This window comes from Echinops telfairi, unplaced genomic scaffold, assembly GCF_000313985.2.
Source record: "Echinops telfairi isolate 266 unplaced genomic scaffold, ASM31398v2 ScPeMD7_7468;HRSCAF=8506_0, whole genome shotgun sequence".
NCBI lineage: Eukaryota > Metazoa > Chordata > Mammalia > Afrosoricida > Tenrecidae > Echinops > Echinops telfairi.
This window is the reverse complement of record NW_022111369.1, coordinates 54609724-54631995: the sequence shown is the minus strand read 5'-3', so window position 1 is coordinate 54631995 and position 22272 is coordinate 54609724. Positions and strand designations below refer to the sequence as shown.

The window sequence follows — 22272 nt, the reverse complement described above, 5'->3', positions numbered from 1 at the left end:
CTGGGTGTTTTGAAATGTATCTTCACTTGCCTTTGATGTTCTGTTGTTTTTGCTTGTGTTGTTAATACCCTCTCACTGGGGGCACACCTGCATGTGTGTGCTCTCCCTACTCCGACCCCCTCTGTCCAAGGCTGGGCTTTTCAGATAGCTCCTGTAAACAGCAACAGTGTTGGTCCTGGGTCCAGCTGGATCCTGGGAGACCCAAAAAAGTACCAATGCAGAACTCGGCCATCTCCACAAGGCATGTGTTAAGCTTGTTGATGGAAGAAGCCTTGCGGGGGTGGGGGTGGGGATATGGTGTGTGTGTGTGTGTGTCCCAGGTTTGCATTCTGAGAGCTCAAGAGTATGGATGCAAAGGATCATGGCTTCCCAAAGTGGAATGATCCATTGACTGTAACTCGCTGTCTTTGAGTCAATTCTGACTCGTAGCAACCCTCATAGGATGAGCTAGAACTTCCCCTGTGGATTTCCAAGATTGTAAATCTTTATGGGAGTAGAGAGCCTCATCTTTCTCCTGTGGAGCAATTGTGGTTTCAAACTGCCAACCTTGTGGTTAGCAGCCCAACATGTAACCCACTCTGCCACCAGGGCTCGAGTTAGTCCAAGGGGGCAACAGAAGCAGATACCTGCACTTTATCCTGGATTATGGGCTATAGCACAAACTTTTTAATTGCCAGGCGGGTGCTGAGTAATTTTTCTCCCCTGGGAGTGACAGGTCAAATAAGCTGTTTCGGAACCTCTGGTCCAGCACATGCATCTGTTTGGATATTTATTTACTTATTTTTACAGGGCAATGATAGCAGGTTTATTTTTAAAGCTTAGTATTAAATATTAAATATCTTTCCCCATTTTAATTTTACATTACTCTGCCAAGAAAAAAAAATTAAAACTCAAGTTATTTGAAGCTTGGACACACCTTCATGATGGGTGGGCTCTGTAGGAGCTGGCGGCTTTGCTCTTGCTGCTGTGGAAACAGATGCAGACCCTAGAACGATGGGGCCAGGTTAGAATTGCTTTTGAAAAGTGTGCTACAAAAACGGATGACCCGTGATAAGCCAGGTTACAAAGTCCGGATGGGGGTGAGGGAAGGACATTTTCTTCCAGAAACAGAATTTCTGAAGAGTCCCAGTTCATCACTCGTTTCCAAAATGGTTGGAAGAGGGGGGGTAAAATCTCAACATGAGCTTCAGAGTCCTGTCTCTGTGAGGGGACGAGGTATCTTGGCTAAGATAGACCATCCCCTGCCTTCCCAGGTAGGGAAACGGGACGTTTACTGTGCAGTGGGTATGACAGTGGACCGATGTTTGCTGGGTGCAGCATTTTCTCTGAGAGGTTTCTTCTAGAAGCAGACAACTCGGACGCTTCCTCTCACTTCAGTCAAGAAGTTATTTTTCAAAGCACTTGGGAAGTTTCGCCTCCTCCCCTCTGGCGAGGAGGGCTAGAGAAGGGAGTCAGTACGGCCACCTTCTAGGCCATAATGCAGTTCTTGAAGGTTGGAGACCCCGTAGAAGTGCACAAAGGCCGCTGCTGCCACCAGGACATGGGAAAATCTGATGGGACTGGAACCATATGTCAAACTTTCCAGGAAAGAAGCGCTCAGGAATTTGAGCAGCATAAAGATCATCTCCGGGGATGGACATCACTGCCCTAAGGAAGAACCAGCCCACCTGGCCCACGGCGGTGCCCTTGACAAAGCCCTCGGTCATAGTGAAGTGCACCACACCTTGAAGTGCACCACACCGCTCAAGCCAAGTCCCAGGAACACTCCTGCTCTTGTCTGCCAGTGCTTAGGAGTGGCAAACCGGTCCCACTGTGCCACAATGATGGCAGGAATGCCCAGGACACACACAATGGAGAGGTAGATGAGCCGTGGCTGTGGGGAGCAGTAGGAGTAATAGAGCCAGGGAACGAAGCTCCCCATAATCAGTAGAGCGAGCCCTGAATAGTCCAGTTTGGAAAACGTCCAAGACACTTTCTCAGAATGACAATAGACTGCGTGGAAGAGCCAGGAGAAGCTGAGGCAGAGCACTGCACCCAGAACGTGCATCCCGAAGACCACCTTCTCCTCCAGAGGGGCCATGAAGTACGTATTGGGTCTGAGCATGGTCAAGATTCCCCAAAAGAGGAGCAGCACAAAACCGAGCAGATGGGTCCAGATGTTGCCAGTTTCCATATGGATACGAAAGATGCTCTTGAAGCAAGCTCGAAAGGAGGGCATGGGTGGGCGATGGCCGTGCAGAAGGTGATCATGGTCCTTCATCCAGTCGGGGAGCAGCTTATACTGGATGACTCTCCAACGCCCCTCCCAGACCTTATACACAGACTCCTCCATCTTCTCCATGGCGGTGGGCTTGCAGGGGAAGCATCAGCACCCGTACCTCCTCCTCCTCTTCCTGGGGCGCTGGGCATGTTTGCTCCTCTTCAGTCTTGCTTGCGTTGGTGGCTGCTCCTTTGCCCTGCTCTTCTAGCAGGGGGCCCAGTTCGGCCAATTCCACCATGTCCGTCTCTCGGTGCCGGCAGGCGCCCCATTGCCCTGCGCCACCACCACTCCTTTGTGGGAAGATTTCTGGCCGCAACCTTACCGCTTCAGCTTGAGGAAAAGCTGGGGTGTCTCAGCCCCAAGGGGCAGAGATCTCCCTGTGGTGGCCAACATGCCGGCAGGCTCTGTGGGGGCCGCGGTCCCCCTGGCTGCATCCGTGGCTTGGAGGCGGCCTGTGGCCCGTGGCCCGGGATCTTCAGCGCCCTCCCCGTGCTGGAAGGGGCGCGCGCCCACTCGGCGTCCCCTCCGCAGCCACGTCACCTCCTCTCGGCCCCTGGTTGAATCTTTAGAACCCCATTCTCGGGCCATACTGGTCAAACATCTCGTTGTTGTTAGAGACCATCAAGTCGGCTCCGACCTATAATGACCCTGTGCACAACAGAACGAAACACTGCACACTCCTGTGCGGTGCCCACAGTTGTTCCTGTGCCTGAGCCATGGACTCAGCACTGTCGGCCCGTGCCCTTGAGGGCCGTCCTCTCTCTCACCGCCCCTCCCCTTCATCAAACACGACATCCTTCTCCAGGGACTGGTCTCTCCTGACAACAGGTCCAAAGTATGAGGACAGTCTTGCCATCCTTGCCTCCACAGCGCTCTCTGGCCTTACTGCTTCCAACACAGATCCGTTTGTCCTTTTGGCAGCCCCTGGCACTTTCCGGATTCTTCTCCAGCCCCACAATTCAAATGCAAAACGTCTGGTTAACATTTCATTAACTCGTTTAATGAACTCATTCCTAATGTGATGGCTGGAACCGCTTCTCTCCCGTGAGGCGCGTGATGCTTGACGCCTCGCTACAACAGAGGAGGGCCACACACCGATCATTGGAGTGGCACAGGACCAGGGCACATGTTGTGGGTTATACGCGGGACAGAGCCAGCAGGGTGACAGCCACGCTGTCACAGCCACGACGTCTGTGCAGTCACCTGTGATGCAGTGGCCTCTGTGACTGACGTGAAGCCCCTTGTGCTGGCTTTCTGGCCAACCAAACACGGTAAGCCCCAGCACATTGGCGACCCAGACCGACTGGCATGACAGGGGCCTTGTTTCTGTCTTCACGGCTGAGCCCCGCTCTTCTTTCCCCACCGCTCCTAATGAGAGAGATGACCACAAGCAAAAGTTTAAGCCTGTGTGGAAAATTCTTTTGGTGAGTAACTTTTAGAAAGTAAATCTACCATGGGTGAAACGAGACGAAGATATAGATGAAGCTGTAGGTCTTTAAAAATTTTTTTTCTTAAAGTACAAGAATATTTGAGGAATTAATGTTTTCATGGGAACAAACATGTATGTAGGATTGCATCCTATCTGGAAGAGTCTAAAAGAAAGTGTGATGCTTGATCCTTGGTGTTTTAAGTGACTTGTATTTAAGGAACCCTGGTGGTGTAGTAGGTTATGAACCCCAAAGGCAGCATTTCGAATCCACCAGCCGCTCCACAAGTGAAAGATGTGTGTGGCTTTCGACTCCCGTAAAGCATTACAGTCTTGGAAACCCACAGAAACCATCTCACCAGGTTCTATAGGGTCTCTATGAGTTGGGATCAGCTTGATGGCAGTGAGGTTTGTGTGTGCTGTATTGTGTGTATGTGTGTGTGTGTGTATGTTTAAATTAAATACATACAGAATTGTTCAAACAAAATGCAGTAAACATGTATCGAGCACCAACCCACCACTGGGACACTGCCCGGAGCGCTTAGGGAAACAACTTGGATGAGCTCGGGGCTGGCTTTCTGGGGTTCACAGATGGAAGCACCCAGTCCCTGTGGACTCCGATGCTTACCGACCGCATGTGTATCAGGGTAGAGCTGCGCCCCACAGGGTCTTCCAGGGCTGCTTTTCCAGGAGGAGAGCACCAGGCCTTTCTTCCGAGGCACCCCGTGGATAGACCGGGACCTTCTGCCTTGCAGTTAGCATCTGAGCACTTGAACTGTAGTCTCCACCAGGAACTCCACACAGAGGGTACATGTTCTCTGATGCAGAATGGGGCTGCTGAATTTTGTCTGAGATCTAGAGAGAGTAGAAGAGAAGGGATGGATGGCCGACGGTGGCCAAGTCAGGGTTCTCCATCTCAGGAATTGTGTCCAGGATACTTAGCAAGTGGCTTCCTTAGGAAAGCGGAGTGTACGCATGTTTACTTGCTCTGAGGACTTCTGGTGCTGGTGGCTTGACTTCCACAGCGAGGCTGTGTGGTGATGAGGTAGCTGTGGTCAGCATGCCCTTTGGGGGAGTGGATTTGCCATCCTGCTGCAGTCCGCGGGGGAATTTATTTACTCATTAATTTACTCATTAGCTCACACCTTAGCTTAAATCGTTGTTCGGTGCCATCTAGTCGGTCTGACTCAGGCGACCACAGAACAAAACACTGCCTGGCCCAGCACCAGCCTCGTAAATCTTAGTGGAGTCCATTCTTGCAGCCACTGCTCTCATCAAGGGTCTGTCTGTTTCACGGACCCTCTATTTCACCAAGCAGGGTGTTGATGTCCTTCTCTGGGGACTGCTCTCTCTCGACAGCAAGGACACGAGACAAAATCTCACCATCCTCCCTTCTAAGGAGCGCTCTGGCTCTACTTCCTCCGAGACAGATGTGTGCGTTCTTCCGGCAGTCCACGGTCCTTTTAATATTCTTTGCCAACGCCTTACTTTAAATGCATCACTTCGTCAGTAGTATACTTTCAAGTGTGCTAATCTGAAGTGTACACCTCAGGGAGTTTTTCTATGTGCACGTACCTGTGTAGCCGTGATCCAGATTCAGATGAACAATAAACCTCTCTTTCCTGAGTCCCCTTCCGGATAGTACCTCTTCCAGTGTGCCTTTTCTGCTAGGTTTTGCCTGCTTTCGGTTGGATGCAAATGGACTGCTACTCCACTCCGTGTGTGTGTGTGTGTGTGTGTGTGTGTGTGTGTGTGTGTGTGTGTGTTCCCGTACACGAGGGGCCTTCTGCTCAGCCTTCATGCTGTTGTAAGTAGCGCTGATTCATTCTCCTTCATTGTGCATGCTGCTGTGTGAGCCAATTTAGACTCATAACAGCCCCACGAGACAGAGTAGAGACAATAGAGCTGTCCTATGGGATTTTCTCAGCTGTCAGATTTGTGGGGGCACATCACCAGGTCTCTCTCCTGCAGAGCTGCTGCAGGGTTTGAACTGCCAACCTGTGTATACTATTGCATTATTTGCATACACTTTAATTATTCACATCGCTGTTGGTGGATCTTTAACTCTTAGCGATAAGGATGCTGTGAACATTCTTGTACTTGTTCTTTTTAAAAAATAAAATGTTATTGTTTCTTTCCTGTAGAAGTTTACACAGCAAAATAGGTTCTCATTTGGCAATTTCTATACAACTTGTTTAATGACTTTGGTTAGTTTTTTTTCTTAATCCAAAAGAAAGTAGAAAATAATAAAAAAGAAATGAGTAGGTTAAAAGGTAAAACTAATGATATTACATTTGAAGCTAACTATAGCTACATCAATTCACTTTCCGATGCACTTTATCTGAGGGCAGGCTCTACATGTCACTGGTCAGTGGTCTGAGGGAATTCATTTGAGGCTTATTCCCCATGGGGTCTCTGCCAGTGGGTTTTGGACTTTCATTGTCATCCATAGCCTTATGTAAACCAGGTACTCAGAATGTAAGCTCTAATACAAGTCCCTTCTCCGGCCTGGGGTTTTGTTATTTACAACCCTTGGATGGCACAGACTGGTGTGTTTCTACTGTGTGAGCTTAGTTGGCATCTCACTTGGATGGCTGCTTGTTCTGAGGTAAGCCTTTAAGACCCCAGCCGCTATTCTTTCTGATAGCTGGGTACCATTTGATTTCTTCACCACACTTTTTGGCTGTAGCACCGTGTCTCCAGTGAGCCCTTCACGAGGGCAAGTATTGAGTGGGGCTGCAGCAGAAGAGCTGATTATGCTTAGGGCTTAATTAGTTAAGTTAAATACGAGCCCTAACAGTTAAATACGAGCTCAAAATCCATTCCTATGCATGAAGTGTTTATATATCCACGTTCCATTTTAGTGGCAGCATTTTCAGTTTTTTGGAGCCATACTAAAAATTACCTCCACGGGGTCATTAGCAATTCCAATAATGGTGTCATTAAAGTAGTCACTGATGTAGAATATAGAATATTGTTGAGATGGGGGTATATTGATATATGGGATAGAATTTTTAGACTAAAATACATGGGATGTACTCTTGTGTATCTTAAAATCTTAAGTAACCGAATCTTGCTTAAGAAACAATGAAGGTTAGACACGGGGCCCATCGTTCAGTCGCACTCATTCCCTTCGGCAGAACTCAGCTGATAGAGCTAAGGCATGCCTTCCAAGCTAAGAGATCTTGTCCAGGTCTTTGAGTGGACCCTGAGTGTGCATTCCTCTTGGGTGTGGATGACTGCATTGTAAGGAATACATCTTTAGACTTTTTAGTAGATTTGCCCAAGTCGTTTAAAGTGGCCAGGTTAATGTACATTCCTACCAGCTATGTGTCGGGCTTTGTTCCCACCATAAGTCACGGCCCCGCCCTCTCCATGAGACACCAGAGCAGGAGGCCTGGCCGCCTCTTTAAGGTAGGCGGTCACCCAAAACTAGAAGCCAAACTCCCTGCCATCGAGTCGATTCTGACTCATTAGGACAAGGTAGGATTTTTGCCCCTGTGGGTTTCCAAAACGAAATCTTTCTGGCAGTAGAAAGCCCTGTCTTTCAGATCTGGTGGTTAGCAGCCCCGTGCAAAACCAGTATGACCCCAGGGCCACCCTAGACGGCCCACAGCAGTGCCAGTCTCCCGGAACTGCCAGTCTTTGGCTGCTCAGGGATCTGTGCTTGTTACTCTCCCATTCCCTTCATTGTTTTCTTCCCTTGACAAGGGCTAATTGAGTGTTCTATCTCTAGACTTCCATCCTAAAAGCAACCTTCATGTGCTCTCTTAGAATATAAAGAGATGCCGGTGGGGCTTCAAAAGGCTGTGGAAAATTTCCATTATCTTTTCATTCCACTTTCCTGCAAACTTTTTGAAGTCTTCTCTTCAAACTCAAAGCGCCCATCACAATTCCTAGACTCCTTAATGTGATTTGAATGGGAATCTAATTTACCACTGGCTTTAAAGGAACGTCTAAACTCTTTTGCATAACTCTGTTGGAATGTTAAAGCGTGACTCCCCCCACCCCCACCCCAGTCTACTAGGGATTTCATTTGAAAAATTACATAGTATGTGCCTGTACACACAGAGTGAGTGCTATGTCTTGGCACTTGGCCTCTGCAGTAAGCTTTGGATTATAAACTGGCTAAAATAAACCAAACCAGACTCACTGCCACCGAGTCGATTCTAACTCATAGTGACCTTGTATGACAGGGGTAGCACTGTGTCTGTGGGTGTCTGACGTAGTCAATCTCTACCGCAGAAGACAGCCTCTTCTCTGTCTGGTGGAGCGGCTAGTGGGTTTGAACTACTGACCTTGTGGCTAGAAGCGCTTAACCCACTACACCACCAAGGTACAGGCTAAACTCATGGCACAGAAATTCGTATTCGTATGGTAATCCAGTTAAGAATCTTAGAATTTAAATTTCTAAAATTGCGACTTCAGCATGAGGCTTTGGCTGGCAGCTGCTATTTGAAGAATGTGTTTGTTGTTACCAGAGAGTGGATTCCGAACCCCAGCAACCCTATGGGACAGGGTAGAGCTGACTCGTAGGGTTTCCTACAAAGCTGCTTAAACAGGGGCGTCATATAACGATGTGGGGGGGAAGTCATGAAAAATTTGGCAAGAGCAGGAGATTTCTGAAAGTACAACAACCCCAAATTCATTCCGAATCCAAACGTATCCGGAACCTGGTCGTCTCCGGCAGCACTTGCTCGTGCCGCACCTGTCTCAGGTGAGAAGCGTCTGTGATGGAAAAAGTTACGGCGCCTCCTCCGAGGCTGTAATCTCTACCTAAGCAGATGGCCAACTCGTTTCTCCCGTGGAGCCACGGGTGGATTCGAACCACTGACCTGAAGGTTGGCAGCCAAGTGCTGCTTTAAGGTACAAAAGAGACCCTACCTTAAATAGAATTTAAGGAAAACATGTATGAAGTCTTAAAAGAGACCCAGACAGCACAAAGACACAGCCACTTCATCCGGATGAGGGAGGCCATCAGCATGAGGTCAGAATGGCATCCGAGGGTTCACAATGGGGACTCAAGATAATTAAGTTGTGAGGGGGTGGGGGTGGGGAGCGGGTGCAGATGAAACTGCCGCAAAAGCATGATTGGTGGCAGACAGTCGCTCACAGTTGCAGGTGGGACTGCAGAAGCAGGGGCAAGACCATGATTGGGACACATGTCTATAGGTAGAAGGGTTGACAAGATTGGTCCTGGACCTTCCGACCCACAGTCAGGCCGAGACTGGTAGGGCATGACTCACGACTATGCGACTCCTGTGTTGTCCCCAGCATGGTGACTTCCATCCAGGTCACACCTCGGCAAGCCCTACGAGAGAGACTGTCTCTCCCTGGGCTGGCCAGAGAGGGGTTGGAAGCAGTCCTCTCTGCAAGACCTTCTGCCCGCGGGTAAGATGATCTACACGCTTGGTGAATGGTCAGAAAGAATCCAGAATTGAGCCGTGGAGGCTTCATCCATGTGGGGACCCTGCAAATGGATTCTGAGCTGTTGCTGCCTTTCATAGCCTTTTGCAAACCAGGTGCTCCGAATGGAAGCTCGGATACGCTGCTCAACCACTGCGCGGGGAGTTTCTCACGTAGGGCCTGCAGAGACCTTGTGAAACACGCCGTGCCTCTCGTGTCTCCAGTGAGGAAATGAGGTTTCAGAGGGATTGTGTGACTTACCCAGGGTGACACGGACAGGGCTTGATGGTTTCTGGTATGCCCAGCCCAGCCTTCTTGACCTTTACAACATGTGGCCATGATGTTAAACGACACCCTGCTTCTGTAGGCGGGGTCTGTGCCCATGAGTCTCTTTGTTGTCTGATTCAGACTCTCTCGGCGTAGAACTGTTTCTCCGTGGGGTTTTCGGTGCCTGTGATCTGAACAAAGTAGATGGCCAGGAAAGAGCCGTTTGTGTGAGTTAGCTAAGGAAGTGGACACGGTGTCCGCTTGCCAACAGTGGCTGGGGATGGCACAAAAGATGGACACTCAACTACTAACCAAAAAGGTGGGCCATCTGCAGCCCCCCCATCACATCGATTCCGATTGATATCGACCCTCTATGGGGTTTCCAAGGCTCTGTAGCTTTGTGGGAGCAGACAGTCTCATCTTTTTCCTGTAGAGTGACCGATGAGCTTTGACCTGCTGACCTTGCAGTGAGTAGTCAGATTCCTAACCCATCCTGCTGCCACAGCTCCTGTGTAGGAAGGATGGTGCTGTCTGTGCAGCGGTGGCATTTGTCTCCAGACCGGTGGGCCTGACTGGCAGCAGTGGTAGCAACGAGGTGGCTTGTTTGAACTGCTCCCAGGCCCCATCTTTTGAACGGATGGCGTCATTGGCATTGTGGTAAGGGATAGCACATTATACTCTGGAGTGTGCGGGTTTCTGCGTCACGGCAGACTGGTAGCAGAAACAGTAGCTGGAGGCTGTGGAGTCAGCATGGACTTGCAGCCTTGCAGATTGAGTGCATACCAGACAAATGAATATCACTAATTATTACCCTGCCTTGGAGTGTGTCTGGTAGCTTCAGGCAGGATGTAAGAGATCCAGTCTTTTAAACTGGCAAAATGGTGATTGCTATTTTTAGTTCCCTGTCTGCCCTTCTGACAACAAAATGCAGTACACTCCGTGCTACCCCTGGATGGTTTTATGTATTTTAATTACTGTTATCTTATTGCATGTGTGCCTGAGGCTGGCTCAGTGAGCGATGTCCTTGCAGAAGCAGTTGGACAGCTCTGCCTGGAAAGACTTGGTTACTCGTATTTCTGGTGATAGAATGTTTCAGGTACTTGCTTGTCAGACTTGGCGATGCTGGGAAAGAGACAATGTTTTGAATGCACGGATCTGAGCGGTTTCTAACTGGCTGCTGATCTACATTAGCTGATACAGACCAGGAGAGCCCTTGTGGCTCCAGTGGGCGCTGATGAGCTTCCACTACGAATCTCGTCCTGTCATGATATGTAAAGAAATGAACGTGGTCTGTCAACCTTTCCCACCAAAAGAAAACAAACGCCATGTTACTGTGTAGTTCGGCTTCACACATTCTTGATGGAATTGGTGGGAGGCACGTGACCCGAGAGAAACCAGCTTGATTCCGACCTGAAAGAGTAGGTCGTTGATAGGGGCCTTCAAGCCTGTGGCAACCCATTGTGACCCTGGGCACAACAGAAGGAACGACTGCCTGGTCCTGCGCCGTCCTCACCACTGTTCTGTGCCTGCGTCCATTGTTGTAGCCACTGCGTCAGTCCATCCCTGACACTGCCCTCTACTTTCCCAAGCGTGATGCCCCTTGCCAGGGACTGGTCTCTCCTGACAACATGCCCAACATGTGTAAGATGAAGTATGTAGGTAGCCTACTAGAACTCAACTGAAACCCACTGCCAGCAAGTCGATTCTGACCTACAGTGACCCGATAGGACAGGGTAGAATTGCTCCTCTAGGTTTCCAAGACGGCAGCTCTTCACAGGAGCAGAAAACCTCATCCGCCCCCCCACCCCCACCCCAGCAGTGTGGCTGGTGGTTTTGAACTGCTGACCAGTGGTTAGTAACCCACTGCGTAAACCACCAGGCCACCAGGGCTCCAGTTTGATAGAATCGTAGGAATGAACGTCTGATGAGTGGGCTCGAGGAGGAGGAGTGGAGAGCGTGCATACGGAAACATTCTTTCTGACTCGTTGTGTTTCTTGGCGTTGGGTTCTGTCTTCCACCCAGAGATGCAGAGTAAGAGGCTGTACGAGGTAGAATGGAGCGCACTGGCAGGCTCCCTGCCCTTTTCCGTGATATGGTGAACTTGAAGCTGGCCCAGCCACCATAGCTTCCTCAAGTGTGTTGCACCAGCCCTTTCAGACAAGTTTTATTGACGTTCTTCCCAATGAGGGGGCTTCGAAAGGTTAGTGCAAAAATGGAAGGAAAAGGTAATAGAATTTTTCCATAGACTTTGGGAAGCCCCTTCCTTCGTTCAGTCATCCCGGGCTCTTTGAGGGGTGAGTAAGGGTGTATTGCTGTGAAAGAGGGTTAGTTCTGAAGTCCTAAAGGAAGAGGTATTTGACCAAAAATGAGACTTACCTGTGATTCAGTTGCGTGAATAAAGAAAATGAAGAATTTACAGATAATTAGTTCTTCCAGGAGAAGTTCCCTTCCCAAACAGCTGTAGCTGTGTTTTCAGTCTCCTACGGAAATCTTCAAATCCAGAGGTAGGAGCTTCGTGCCCTCCACAGGCTGGAGCCCGCCCCCACCCCCCCCCCTGTTTGCCTGTCTCTGCCGAGGAAGGGGAGTCAAAGAGCCTGAGGGGCAACTGAGGTTGTAAGGAGAGGTCTTTTGATAGAGACCCTGTTGTTAAGTCTGAAGCAGGACAAAGACAAGACCATTCAGCATAAGGCCGTTATGGTATCCAAAGGATTCACAGCCACCTGGCTACTTAGATTTGGCACATGAACAATGGACCGTGTCGCAAAACCTGGATAAGCAGCGGATCGCTTCAGCACACGTGGGATTCCCTCACTGTCAGGGTCGATTCTGACTCATAGGGACCCTATGGAACAGGGTAGAACTAACTGCCTTTGTGCGTTTGAAGAGTTAAAGATGGTCCACTCCTCACGGGAGTGGAGAGCCGCACCACTTCCCCGTCACAGAGAGGCTGTCCCAGAGGCTAGCAGCCCAACCGGTAACCACCAGGGCTCCTGGTGGGATCGCAGAGTGGGGAAAGGACCCAGATTGGGACGCATGCACTGTTGCTGATTGTAAACGTTGACAGGATGGGTTCCTGGACCCTCTGCCCGTCTTGGCTGGAGCAAGGCTCAGAGCCATGTACCTCAGTTTCCATCATGGGCATGGCCAGGCGAGTCCCTGAGAGCCAAGCCGTTCACATTTCTGGTCAGTGGTCAGAGAGAACTCAGTGGAGGCAGAATCCACTCTCTAATACCCGGAAGAAAGAGTGGAGTGAGACAGAACTGGGAATCCCGACAGCCCCCCCCGCCCCCACCAATTACCTCAACAAAACTACCCCCCCCCCAATTCCCTCAACAAAACTGTTTAGGAAAGGTTTCTCCACCTGTGGGAACTGAGAAGGGGTGAAGGGGGGAATTTAAACTTTTAGGGCGGCCTAGCAACAATTTTAGGATCAAAGGAGATCATGAATGCTTAATTTCTACAAGGTAATCTTAAGCCTGCTTAAAAAACCCCACATAAATGACAGAATAAAATTTGATCTTAAATGCCCTTCCTCTTGTTGAAGACCCAGCGCACTTACTCCTTGGACTCACAGAGTCATCTGATCAAGGGTGATGATTTCTGCCAGAGGAAAAGGGCTTTCTTCTCTTAAGGGCCCGGCCCCTCCACTGGCGTCACAGAGGGGTGAGCGGGGCAGCCGAATGAAACTGCACAACGAGAAGAGCTTTAGGTTTAATGGAAGGGAGCTTGTCCTAGGGGACTCATTGGGGGCGATCGTGGCTTCTCCGCAGAATTCAGCAAGCACTCTTGAGTGGGAATTGTCCTTGTTAGTCTCAGCTTCTGCTCCTACTGGGAGCCGAAAGGAACCCAGTGAGCCCGGTCCTGTGCTGTCTTCCCCATCAGTGCTGTGTTTGACTTCAGCCCTGTTTGTCAACCGATTGGGTCAACCTCTCTCCCCGAGGGCGCCCCTCCTTCTCAATGCCTATCTGGGTCATCTGCCAAATTGAAGTCCTTTTCTAGTACTGGTCTCCTAATGTGTTGCACTGAACCAAAGTCTCGCTGCCCTCCCAGCTAAGGAACATTCCAGTCGAATTTCTTCTAAGATTGGTTTGTTCATTTTCCTGGCAGTCCCCCTGGGTATACTTGGTATTCTTCTTTGGGACCATCCTTGGCGTGCATCACTTGTTTCGTCTTTTTCATTTTCCAGCCTTTAAACATTCGTTTCTGTCCTCATAGCGAATACACACGGCAGAACAGAGACCGGGTCAGCTATTTGTACATGCGCTCTTCCATGACACTGATTCCAGTCAGGTTGTGCAAACCTTCCCATTCCAGTTTATTCCTCTCCCATCAGCATAAACTCACCACCCTCCGCGTTTTCAATCCCCAAGCCCAACTCACTGCCACTGAGTTGGTTCCAACTCACAGTGACTTACAGAAACCCCGTTGGGTTCCCGTGACTTTACAGCTTCGTGGGCGTGGAAAGCCTCGTCTTCCTCCTGTGGAATGATGGCTGGTGGTTCAAAGGCCGTGGCAGTGGGCTTGTGTTTGGGTTGGCATCCCTGTGTGCAGGAGCAGTTGCCAGGGCAGGATGGGCAGCAGACGCACAGGCTGATGTTGATGGCAGCTCTCCAAACCTTGCTCAGTTTTCTCTATCCTCACCACGCTTGGTCTTGCCTGAGCCTGGCCTCGCACATTCAGCACAGAGGTTCTGCACGAAAGAGAGGGGCGACGTGATTGGGTGGTGGTGTTCGGTGCCATCGAGGCGTTTTCGCCCACAGCGACCCTGTGTACAACTGAGTGAAACCCTGGTTGGGTGGCATTTGTAGTAAGTCCTGTAATGAATTAGCATGCTGTGGAATGCTGTCCTGTGTCCTCCCCCCAAGGTTTTAGAGTATTACCACTTCTGAGACAAGTCAGCATCCCTCCACTTCTGACCCGTAAGATACCCTAGGATGATTAACCCTGTGTAGCTCTTTCACATGCTGGCATGTTTGCGGCGGAGACTTTTAAATAAAACCAGCCGTGTTAAGTATTCATAGGATCAATATTCACTTGTTTAAAGTCTTTGGTGATTTATCTTCTGGGAGTGTGTGACAATAATTCTGTGTTACATTTATCGCACCAACATTTAATTGAGACCCTATTTCGTGAGGATCATCTCGAGTTTATTGCTGTCGTGTTTAGAGCAGTGGTTCTGTGCTGGGAACTTAGAGACTCGAGGTCCCGGATCTGTCGTTTCCCTTTCCATTGTGTGCACTTTGGAGCTGAGAGGTTTGGCAAGGACCGTCAACTCCAACAGACCTACATGCTAGGAGCTATTTTGGTAGACTTGGGAAGACCTTGCTTGTGGATGTTATTATGTAAACCCACCCTGACCTGTATTTTTCAAGATAAATTAATTTTAAAAATCAGAGATCATCTATATGGATTTTGATGGCTGTTAGTTTTTGTTTTTATTCCCAAGTGAGGGCCCAGGGATATCCCAGGGTGTGTGAATGGTGTCTTTTTTTAAAAAAGGAGATTAAATTACATTGTTGATTATTTCTAGACACCCCTCTAGTTATAGACCTGGAGGACACAACACCCTGGTGTCATAGTGGGTTGGACTGTTAACTTGGGGGTCAGCAGTTCACAACCACAAGCCACCAGGCTGCTGCTCCCCTAGAGCAAGACGAGGGAGGCTTCTCCCTCTGTCAACAGGTACAGCTTCACAGGGGCAGTTCTGCCCTGTTCTATAGGTCCCTGTGAGTCGAAAAGGACTTGATGGCAGGGAGTTTGGGGACACCAGCTAGGGGTCCTGGTGGCAGTGTGGGTTAAGCATCAGACTGCTAACCTCAAGGGTGAGTGGTTCAAACACACCAGCGAGTCTAAGGGAGCACGTTGAGGCTGTCTAGTCCCATCTAGATTCACAGCCTCAGAAACGGGACACAGGGTCACGGTGAGTTTGATTGCACTTGTTGGCAATGGGTTTGGTTTGGTTTGCGGCACCAGTTTCCAAACGGAACTGTTCTATCTGGTGGCTCGCACAGATTAGCAATTAGCAAGCTGCTAACAGAAAGGTCAGCAGTTCGAACCCACCACCGGCTCCTTGGGAGAAAGCTGAGGCTCTCTGTTTCCCTAGATTTATAGTCTCGGAAACCCTTTAGGGTCTCGATCTGAGCTGGAGTCAACTTGATGGCAATGGTTGGGGTTTGCGTGACGAAGCCAAGTACGTCTTTGCAATGTGGAATATTTGTTGGCTGAAGGAGTGGATGCCGATGCTGGGTGCTGTAGCCGTGGTGTATATGCCACCCAGCCGAGCAAGGCGGAGGACTTGCCATCTGCCCCTCTGCCTAAGAAATATTTGTTTAATGAGTGGAAAGTGGGAAGTGAGGTAGGAGGCCGACCTAGGTGGGTAGGAGGGGAGAGTGAAATGGTACAAGCTGGCCACGCCAAGGGCTGAGTATTTCGCACTGGGAGTCACTCAGGCAGCAGCATCTTTTGAAGAAACCCTGGACTAGAAGTTAGCACACCTGACTCCCTTGCCACTTACTAAGAACATGACTGTGAGTAACCTGGTGAACTTCTGGTGCTTGGCTTTCTCATCTGCCCCGCCTTCCCCAAGGCGTATTTACCGTGATGCTCACGTGAGAAAATAAGCAGTGATGGGTCCTACGTGTTCTGGTGGTATGATCAGGAGCCTTGGTGGTGCTGAGGGTAAGGTGCTTGGCACCCCCCTGCCGCCCCCATTGAGTTGATTCTGATTTATTGTGACCCTATAAAGGGTTCCCAAGACTGAATCATTACAGGAGCGGAGAGCCTCATCTTTCTCCCTTGGAGCAGCATCCCACAGGGGGCGTCCAAGCTGGAAAACAGGCCCAGTAGGTTCTGCCCACACTGTATGGGCTTTGCATGCTTCCCTGCCACTTCCTGATGTCGGCTGATTAGTTCCATTCTATTGGAATCTTCAGGAGCCCTGCTGGCATAGTGGGGAATCCTTGGGCTGCTAACCAGAAGGTCAGCAGTTCAAAAACACCAGCCATCCCTCCGGAGATAGATGAGGCTTTCTACTCCTGTAAAGAGTGACTGTCATGGAAGCCCACAGGGGCAGGTCTGCCCTGGCCTATAGGGTCACTGTGAGCCGGCATCACCTCCTTGGCAGTGCGTGGGTTGGTGATGGCACTTGTGCAGCTTCGTGGCTGGGGTTACAGGCACTGGCTGTCAGTTCAGAGTGACTCTGTTTCCCCCCTGATCATTAGTGTATGAACACCATCTTCACTCTTATTATCCCGTCATTTGGTTATTGTCAACCAAGAGTGTTTGAATTGTTGGAGCGTGATGTCATACCCCTCACCCCATTCGGCTTCTCGTTTGCTTTGCTTATGTCTCTGAGCAGTGAATTAAAACTTTCACCCTGCCCTCCGGGCCCACGTGGATAAATGGCAGAAATCGTGCATGGTTTAAGTCGGTCTGGCCCAGGCCTCGGCATCACTGGTGCATTTTTGTTTTCTGTCTGTAGAAAGAGAGCGTGTTTGACAGTGTCTCATAAACGACCCCTTACATGTGTCCATTTGATTGCGTTTTTGCTCCCCGGCCTTTGAGCCTCTGTTGGGGGAAAAATATATGCCATTTTCCGCCTCAAAAGCCCAGTTTGCCACCCCACCCCCACCTCCCCCAGGGCTCCTCTTTAATTGGGTTCACATCGTCTGCCTCTGAAAATGGCAGTCTCTGCCCGAGTCTGCGGAGATCACGCTGCTAACAAAGAGACATACGGTTTGCAGCTTCACAAGTGGCTTCCTTTTCCTTATCTGGTTGAATCTCCATTTGGACTCCTTATGCTTCCTGTGATGGTGTGAGTCTTGCCGTGCGTGGCAGTCTGCCCTTGTTTTCTCACTCCAGTTATGCCTCGCCAAATGCAAACCCAGCCCAACCCACTGCCATCGACTCACATCTTTCTCTCTCTTGCATTCACAAGGTCAGCAGTTTGAACCCACCAGCTGCTCCTTGGGAGCAAGAAGGGGCCTCCTGCTGCAGAAAAGATTTCCAGCCTCAGTTCTGCTCTGCCCTCGAGGGTCAACCGTGAGGCCGGATCGACGTCATGGTGGTGGGTTTTGAGTTGTGCTTTAGGCATCTCAGTCCTTATGTCCTCTAGAGGTGGTGGCACCTGCTGGCTGGCTTGACAAGGTGTCTAGATGGAGATCAGTTAGGACGTCCCATGTATAGAGACATTTTGTCCCCCCCCTCCCCCTGGGGAAATGGGTCCTTGCTTTCATGATTGTGAAAAACTAGGTACCACAGTATGTGTGCTGTATGTTGGTATGCCTGTTCCCTGTCTGTTTATCCCATGATTGTGAAAGTTGGAATCATGCTTTGAATGACCCACGGGCCTCCACTTTGCATACGTCATTGTTAGCTGCTACTATTGAGTTATCCTCTGAAGGAAATGCCACCCACCCCATGATCAGTTGCTATTCAGACCGTTGCATTTTCATGGGCTATTTTTTTTTTTTTGGTTGTTGTTATTTTTTAAAGCGGATTGCCAGGTCTTCCTGCGTAGTCTGCCCTAGTCTGGAAGCACTGCTGAAACCTGTTCAGCATCTTGGCAGAACACAAGCCTCCCCTGATAGATAGGTGGTGCTTGAGCATGAGATGCATTGGCCTGGGATCGAACCCGGGTCTCCTGCATGGAGCGCGAGAATTCTACCACAGAACCAACAATGTAGAAAGCTGCTAGGTATTGTTGCATATAACTTGAATGTACTCATGGGGGAGACCATTTCCAGAGGCAGGTTCACTAAAGTGCAGTTTTCTTCTAAGAAGCCCATACAGCCTTGAACTAACTCTCCTAAGTTTCTTCCCTGGTCAAGAGCTGAGTAAATGTTGCTTTAAAAACATCGTGCCTTGTCTCTTCTTTCTTTTGCCCGAGTATGTTGCCTGGGCCCTGGAGAAATTAGCTGCACACCTGTTTGCACCCCCCCGCCCAAATGATCAATTTACATGTTTCAATCCCCCCCCTTTTAAAATCTTTGAGTTAAACTCTCCGTGTACGTGATCACCTTTCTGTGACCAGTTATCTGGCATATCATTGTTGTTCAGCACGATGGAGTTGGCCCTGCCCCTTAGTGAGCTTCTTAAGCCCAACATGGAACACTGCCTGCTCACCTGCGCCACCACCACAATTGTTGCTCTGTGTGTCGGTCCATCATGCTGCACGCCTTCCTCTGTTGTGCTGCCCCTCCACTTTACCAAACACCATGTCCTTCTCTTGGAGTTAAACTACTTTGATCAGCTTATTGGTGAGATAGAACCAAGTTTTTCACACCTGTAAAGGGAATGGGATTTTAGCCATAGTTGAGACTCACTCTTAGGCAGGTTAGTAGGGGTTTGGGCAGCTTGGGAAAAGGACCAAACGTCTTTTTTCATGGAATAATTGGGCTTTCAAGGCGACACTGGAGGCTGTAGAGAGAAGTGAAAATGAAATGGATTTACTCGAAAATGAACATAAATTGGCTCCGAGTGCTAAGAAAGGCTGGTGTGTTAATTTTACAAGCACTTCCTTTCTTGCTGTTATACCTTGTAATTTGAAGTTTTTCAGTATCTTAAAATGAGCTGAGTTGACAATCGAAGTATCATCGAAAAAAAGCCACAGCTCGGCATCTTCTGCTGGGCGATTCCCCACCCCACTCCACCCTCCCCAAGCAGGTGAAGAAAATGCAGTGGTAAATTTCAAGCATATTTAGAGCAAACTTATTTTGACATAGTCATCATAATAAAATACAGATTCACTGCCGGAGTCAATTCTGACTCATAGTGACCTTCTCCAACTGAGTAGAACTACCCTTTTCAGTGCCCGAGGCTTTAAATCCTTATGGGAGCAGAAAGCCTCATCTTTCTCCTTCAGAGGGGTTGGTGGATTTGAACTGCTCCGGCGAACCTTCAGGTGAGCGCCCCAACTCATAACCCACAATGCCAGCAGGATTCCATAATCTTAATAACAGGTACTGTTTATGGATTACTTGCCGTAACCAGATGCTTGACACCCTTTATTTCGGTTAATCCTGGTCACAATGAAGGATGCTGGTGGAATCCTCCACCTCCGTTGTTCTAAGTAGTGTGGGCTGGCTCAGCACTGCATTGTGTGGTTTGTAAACCAGAATGCACTACTAATCTGATGTGAGAGGCAAAGACCCTGACAAATACCATCATTGGAACAATGGTAAATGATGTGCAGAGAAATTATCGGGTAGTATGAGAAGGAACCCTGGGGGTATAGTGGTTATGTGTTGGGCTGCGAACCACAAGGTCAGCAGTTCAAAACCACCAGATGCTCCTTGGAAGAAAGACAAGGCTCTCTACTCCCGTAAGGAGTTACAGTTCTATGAGTCGGCAGCAACTCAATGACTGTGGGTTTGAGTTGAGATGAGAACTCAAAGAGCCCCTGGTTGGTGCATATGATTATTGTGCTTGGCTGCTAACCGAAAGGCTGGAGGGTCAACTCCACCCTGAGGTCCATCTAGAGAAAGAGGTTGGCAGTCTGCTTCTGGAAACCGAGCCATTGCAAACCCTCTGGAGCACGGTTCTACTCTGGCACACGTGGAGTTACCCTTAGTCAAAGTCAACTCATGGTTGGCATGACAGCCTACCAGAGAGGGCATTTGTCTTGTCTCATTGGTCAGTCAGGGGTGGCTTTCTTGACGAAGTAATATTTAAGCTGAAACGTTGTCAATATGGGTGTATAGACGTTAAAACCCCAAACCACCCTTGCTACCATTGAGTCGATGCTGACTCAGTGACCCTATGGGTCAGGGAAGAACTGCCCCTGTGAGCTTCTGAGACTGTAGCTGTTTATGGGAGTAGAAAGCCCTGTCTTCTTTTGTGGAGTGGCTGGTGGTTTTGAACGGCTGACCTTGCAGATAGCAGCCGAATGCAGAATCACTACACCAGTAGAAGTTAGCAAGGCTAAAATTTCGGGGTGGGAAGTGGGCGGTGGGGAGACATTCCAAATGGAAGTCGCAGTGTGCACAAAGGGTTTAAAATGCTAGATGTAGTTCTACCGCAGTGGGCAGGGACCACAATCCGAGTTCTAGTCTTTATTTACATGCAAAACTGGGAAGCTATCCAAGGGTTTTAAGGGGAGAGCGACATGGATGGATAAAACCCATTGTCATTGGATTAGTTGATTCTAACTCACGGCAAATCCATGTGTATCAGAGTAAAGCCGTACTCCATAGGGTGTTTGATGGCTGATTTTGGGGCAAATCAATCACTAGGTCTGCCTTCTGAGGTGCCTTAGAGGAGACTTCAACTTCCACCATGCAGGTCCCCTGAAACAGGCTGGGTTCCTGTTTTATAAAGAGCGTTCTGGGGCACCGTGGATGCCAGCCCTTAGAGATGGAGCTGTGTACGGTGGGTACTCAGCTCAGAGAAGCAGTCCACTAAACCTGTGCTGAAGTTTGCGGAAGTTTGGCCTTGAGTCTAAGCTGTTTTATCTTCTATCATATATTAGGAGCCCTAGGGACATTGTGGGTTATGCGCTGGGCTGCTAACCTCAAGTTTGAAACCACCGGCCGCTCCACGGGAGAAAGGGGAGACTCTCTAACTTTGTGAAGAGTTCCTGTTTCGGAAACCCACAGGGCCAGTTCTGCCCTGTCCCGTAGGGTCTCGATGAGTTGGAATCAAACCGATGGTCGCGAGTATGTTTTTGGTTTGATCATCCTGCTTAATTAACAAGATTCAAACTGGGCTGCTGGGACCTTCTCGCACTTTACACCTTAAGGACCGGTACACCCCGACTTGTTTGAAAGACAGGGACCTGTACTTATAACCGTGTGTGTGTGTGTGTGTGTGTGCGCGCGCGCACATCTTGAGCACTTTTTAATCTTATTGTTAGTAATATCGTGTGTGCTGCTTACAGTGTTACCTTGTGTAATTTGCTGATATTATTCTCAGGTTCACAGCTAGCTAGTCAATGTTCCGATACATTGTTCCAAACATTGCCATAGAGCAGGAAAAGACAGAGGCTTGGCAACTGCCCACAGTCTTCCTGTCTCAGCTGGCTGCTATCTTTGTAAAAAGCAGTGGAATGCTCACAGCCTGGGGCGTGACAGGTTTGCCAGTGGTTGTTGAGCAGGGCTTTGGGGGCCATAGCTTATTATCACCGAAGTCCAGGGCCTGGCTCTTGGCTAGAGAGTTTACGGAAATTGAATTCTTTTTTCAGCACACCTGGGACGTGCTTGGCCTATGGAGGACAGGTCCTTGCTCACAATGCAAACCATTACAATTAGAGTGCAGGCCAGAGCCCTGGGACAGTCGGCCTTCAGGAAGCTGCTTAGCCCCACAGCCTTCTTTGCAGACCCCTCCAGTGGACCTGACAGAGTTGGTTGGTTGGGTGTCACACGGTTACTTCCTGTGACCTCGTTCACATGAAGACATTCTTTCTCTTCGGATTTCCTTTGGAAAGTTTGCCCACATCCTTTCTTGTGTATTTTATTTCTTTTCTTTATTTATTTTTAATCATTTTATTAGGGGCTCATACAACTCATCACAATCCATACACACATCAATTATGTAAAGCACATTTGTACATTCATTGCCCTCATCATTCTCAAAACATTTTCTCTCCACTCAAGCCCCCAGCATTAGGTCCTCATTTTTCCCCTCCCTCCCCGCTCCATGCTCCCTCATGAGCCCTTGATAATTTATATATTATTATTTTGTCATATCCGACGTCTCCCTTCACCCACTTTTCGGTTGTCTATCCCCCAGGGAGGAGGTCACATATAGTTCCTTGTAATTGGTTCCCTCTTTCCTACCCATTCTCCCTCTACCCTCCCAGTATCGCCACTCACACCACTGGTCCTGTAGGGCTCACCCGCCCTGGATTCCCTGGATTTTCAGTTCCTATCTGTACCAGTGTACATCCTCTGGTCTAGCCAGACTTGCAAGGTCGAAT

General features: G+C 49.3%; 1 protein-coding gene and 1 pseudogene across 1 annotated transcript in view; one reads left to right on the top strand and one right to left on the bottom strand.

Annotated features, from left to right (window-relative positions):
- LOC123520977 (amyloid beta precursor protein binding family B member 2-like) overlaps window positions 1-22272 on the top strand; it is a 279202-nt gene that overhangs the window by 11484 nt on the left and 245446 nt on the right. The gene's annotated exons all lie outside the window — the stretch shown is intronic.
- LOC101660354 overlaps window positions 1439-22272 on the bottom strand; it is a 54869-nt pseudogene continuing 34035 nt past the window's right edge.